Raw genomic sequence first — 5,141 nt, forward strand, 5'->3', positions numbered from 1 at the left:
AAGTTGACTAACTTGTTGTTAGCTATATGCTTTCTATGTGTTGAAGAAATTTGACTGTAAATCATGTTAGAAAACTTGCTTAGGCTATGTGATAGTATCGTTGGGACCCGCAGAGGTCGCGTACTTATTAAATTATTTGCTAATTACTGTCTTGTACCCAGTCATGATTTTACTTGCGTATCATACCTCAGTCCTTCTTGATTTTTGTTGATACACTATGTTATCTTTGTTTGGGTTGATCTTTGTGATTTCTGAGAGCCGAGGGACTAGAGAGGTTGAGGACTGAGTAAGGCCGAGGGCCTGCCGGTGAGGTAAGGATACTATAGCACGTGAGTTGTCCGTGCAACACGTGAGTTGTCCGTGCAGGATATTATAGCACGTGAGTTGTCCGTGCAACACATGAATTGTCCGTGCGGATTATAGCGCTTGGGCTGTAGGAGCCCCTCCGGAGTCTGTACACCCCCAGTAAGCGCGGGTACCCATCGAGTGTGAGTGCTGAGGGCTGAGAGCCGAGTGGTTGAGTTGTTGTGACAAGTTGAGTGACTGTTGCCTTGAGAGGCTGTACTTGCTTTTCATTTGTTGTTGCACTTAGTTGCTATCTGTCATTGTTATGAAATTTTCTAAAAGATTTTATATCTGGAATACATGAACTTGAACTGTATAAAATTGATTTGACTTAAACTGCTGGATTTGAAAGCATGTCTATTCTTTGCTGGAATTACTAAAAGTGAACTATAACTGTTTAGCTAGTCATTATCTTCAGTTATTTATTTATTATTGTTACTTACTGAGTTAGTTGTACTCATACTACACCCTGCACTTCGTGTGCAGATCCAGGTGTTCCCGGACATAGCGGGTGTTGATTCTTTCGTACAGTTGATTTTCCGGAGATTCTAAGGTAGTTGCCGTGTTTCGCAGACCTTGCCTCTCCTTCCCTATCTTCTTAGTTACTGCATTTGGTCTCAGACTATTATGGACCGTATTTTTCAGACTTGTATTCATATTAGATGCTTATGTACTCAGTGACACCGGGTTTTGGGAGTGTTTATATATGTATTTATGAATTTTCTTCCGCTGAATTTAATCATTACGTTTTTAAACTTAAAAGATATGGGAGTTTATTGAGATTGTCGGCTTGCCTAGTATTGAGATAGGCGCCATCACGACGGGTGAGATTTTTGGGTCATGACACTAAGTGCCTTCGGTTTGTACCAAATATCTTTCATAGTATCTGAATGCAGTTGTTCCTTCCAAACTCCTTCAACCAGTGGTAGAAAGTCTTCTCACTGGTTGAGGTTTCGTGTTTCCGGGCTAATGGTCCTCCTTGACCTCTTCTTTGCTGGTTTTTGCACAGTCATGCCCAAGTTTTAAATATTTTTCACAAAAATCTGGTTTCTGGTCATATTCAACTGTCTGTTCAAATATTCTGCATGAGTTTTCCATGACTGACACCTTGTTGGGGAGAGATTTGGCAACATTCACTTCAATGAGTATTCTAGCAAAGGAGATTCTAAATTGTTTAGCAGTGCACTCATCTACAAACAGTGGAATTCTTTGTACTTGCAATACGACTCAAAGAGTTACCTCCCCAGCAGTTCATTGAGAGTTTAGGAAACCTTACCCGCAGTGGGATCTCAGTTAAGAATTCAGAGTCAAAATCAAACTATGGACTCCAGTGTTTCATTATCATAGGCCTGTTATTAACCGTGTAAAGTCCATCACACAAAATTTTCTTCATATCTGCTATGGAATGGAACCTGACTATGAAGTAACCATCATCGTGTGAGTAACGATCTGGCATAATCACAGTATTCCACATTTGATTTATGTATCTATGCATATAGTTATACCCTGGCTTTTCCCCAATCACATAGATAATTAGGGCACACTTCCATTTCATAGTTTATGTCTCAAGTTATGATTTCTCAGGATTAGCTACTAGATTACCTTTTACAATCTCAGGGGTGATGTAGTTCAAAGCCAAACCATTAGCAGCTAATCGATTGCCATTGAGTACTCCAGCCCAAGTGGACTCCTTGGTCACTTCCGGCAATGGAACATTAACTGGTACTTGGGCTTGGTTTCCAACCTCCTGCTCTTTAACCTTCAATGGAACAGTAGCATCACGAGAAGGTGGAAGTGTGACACTGCCCCTTAGGTCGACATGCAGGGGAATAAGACTCTGATTTGCTCTCTTTTGTTGTTGACTAGCCGATGCAAAAGCTCCAACATAAGGGATCTGGGTGAGGATTCCAGGTCCTAAATGGGTTTTTGAAGCTCCGGAAATGAACTCCATGAAAGCTGATGAACTGCCTCCTGTGTTTTTTAGTTTTGGGATTTTGTCATCTACCTTGATTTGTTGCTTCTTAGGACGTCCGCGTTACTTCTTTCCTGCCATTGACGAGCTTAAACTACGCCGAGTGTCTACTTATATTTGAACTTGTTTACCCTAGCACTTTGCAGTGCACAATTGTAATAATTTTGCGGGGCAACTAGTTGCATAACACCATTTGAAGCGCAATTGTTTTGAAATTTTTTTATATCCGCAACCAATTAAAGGTTACCAGCATTAAAATCATCCCTATTGTAAGACTAAATAACTGGATGGAATTTTCAATATGAAAAGTGAGTTTAAATCATTTGACTGTTATTGAACAGTTTGTTTTCTTCTTCTATATCTTATATACAAGATTCCATGGAGTAAATGAAATCAAAGCTCTCTCTCTCTCTATATATATATATATATATATATATATATATATATATATATATATATATATATATATATATATATATAAAGATTGTTGGATAATAATATATCTGAATTTATAACAATTAAAGTATAATACTTTGAAGAAGTGGGTCTTGAATTTTGAATATGAAAAGTAAGTTTTAAATTAAATGATATTGTTGGAAAGGTAAAGACTAGCTATATAAACTACTCTGGTATTTCGCAAACTAGAAAATTTCGTACAAGAGGAAGAAGGATATTTCAGAGACATAAGATGCATAAACTCATATATGTGACCAACAATTTCACAAAAAAATGTGAGAAGTTTGTCCTTGACACCAACTTTTAGACGTATAAGTTGAAAGTTTGCTTGCACAATCAATATGCCGATCACACAAAATTTTGTAACTTTAGATGTAGTTTTTATTCAGTCTTGTACGTCTGAAGTTGTTTTTGAAATGGCTAAATTTATAAAAATTTATGAACTTAGGTCAAAGCTTAAATATCGGTACCAGGATCGACTATCTATGCACTTGTTCTAGTAAAATATATGTTGTTTTCTCTTCTAAACTAAAAATTAGTTGCATTGTACTTCAAACATGTGGTTTACTATAAAATTCTTAATGTAAACACTTCAAGTTCTCTACTTATAATGAAAACGAAAAAAGATCCTGAAGACTCAACTAAGGAATTACTGAATAGTTATGAACAAAAATACAGTTTTTTATCAAATTTATAATATTCTGACTAGCTTCTTTTTTATTTTTGAATTGAGTTTCGACTATTGAGTATAAATTCTTTTAAAAGGCAATGTTGATGCAATTGCAATTTGATTTGGTCAAGTATTAGTGCAATTTTCCCCTTTTAGATGTAGCTTTATGAACACTCAAAATTTAGAAGGCAATGTCACCTTAATAAGAGCCCGTTTGGGTGGGTTTGGTTGAAATTGTATTTTTTTAATAAGCAATTACATATATGTTTAGAGTGCTGAAACTGATAACAAACTTTTAAATTTGGTAAAAGAATGAATCAATGTTCTTTAGTTAAACGGCTAAAATATCTTGAACTTTTTTACAATTTTTTTAAATTTAAAAGTATTTTTTCATACGGAAATGAGGAACGATGGATATGGAGTTGAGAAAAATTAGCAATTTATTTTGGAAAATATACGTTGAGAAATGAGAAAGTATTAAGGATAAAAAAAGAAAAATTATCGGTCAAACTTAAAACGTTTATTAGATGAAAAATAATAAGTGGAAGGTAACCAACTTATACTTTTAATTGATTTTGACTTACCAACACTTTACGTGTAAGCATGGGCAGATCTACATATCAAATTTGAATGTTTAAGCACCCATTAACATCCACAAAAGAGTATGCGTGGTTATATTGAAATTTTAAGGAAACAGATATATTAACATAACAAGCATTTAGGCAACAAAACATTTGATGGATGCTTTGGTCAAGAAAGAGGGATGGTAGGTTATGAAAGTAGGCAGCGGGAGTTCGTTTCTGGGTTTATTACAAGACTCTATTAATAGGCATCTTTTGTTCTTTTTGATAGCCACCATTTTAAGGGCCCATTTGGCAATAAATAAAATTTTACTTTTTTTTCCCTAGAAATAATTTATTTTTTTCGAAATTAGTGTTTGACCATGAAAATTCAAATTTAATTTGAAGTTGAATGAATTTTGAAAAACTCACAAAAATTTTAAAACAGCTTCAAATTATATTAATGTCCAAACACAACTCTAATTTCAAATACCGTTTTCACTTATTTATTTATTTATTTACTTTTTTTCTAAAATTTTACAATTTTTATATTTTTCGCTAACTTTTTGTTTTACCTTTCTTTAAAAAAAATTTTTACTTTATCTAAATTACTTTACTATAGCAAAGAAAGAAAAAGAAAATCTACATAAGAAGGGACTCTAAAGTTTGACCCCTTTTGAAGACCATGCTTAAATTTTTCACCACTTTTTAGTATGTAAATATATTTTAATTTTAACCTATATATTTTAGCTCTTATTTCAACTTTTATAGGTGTTACTTAGGAAAATTATATCTCACTCACCAAACCAATACCTCACCTTACCCCTTTCCCCAACTTCCTCACATCACTTTACACTAGCAATACTTTACCCCTTTTTCACTAAATCCCTCACGTCATTTTACACTACCACACACTCACTTTACCCTTTTTTCCAACCTCCCACGTCATTTTACAGTACACACTCTCCCTCACGTCTCTCGTAAATCCTCCCCACTTCCTGACATCAGATATAGAACACACATACGAAAATGGCTGGGGGAAAAAACAGAAAAAGGAGAAACAAACAGGAAAAAAGAAAAAGAAAAAAAAGGAACGAGAGAATGGAGTAGGATGTGGGTCTTCTTCTCTAAAACCCTG

At 34.7% G+C, this 5,141-nt stretch overlaps 1 long non-coding RNA gene across 1 annotated transcript; it reads right to left on the reverse strand.

Annotated features, from left to right (window-relative positions):
- Positions 1 to 1,654: 1,654 nt before the first annotated feature.
- Positions 1,655 to 4,218, reverse strand: LOC107769810 (uncharacterized). The gene is made up of 2 exons (XR_012703122.1): positions 4,028 to 4,218; positions 1,655 to 2,391 (listed from the first exon to the last, which is right to left on the reverse strand). It is a non-coding gene; the product is annotated as an uncharacterized LOC107769810 (long non-coding RNA).
- Positions 4,219 to 5,141: the final 923 nt, after the last annotated feature.

This window comes from Nicotiana tabacum, chromosome 19 (assembly GCF_000715075.1).
Source record: "Nicotiana tabacum cultivar K326 chromosome 19, ASM71507v2, whole genome shotgun sequence".
NCBI classification, from domain to species: Eukaryota; Viridiplantae; Streptophyta; class Magnoliopsida; order Solanales; family Solanaceae; genus Nicotiana; species Nicotiana tabacum.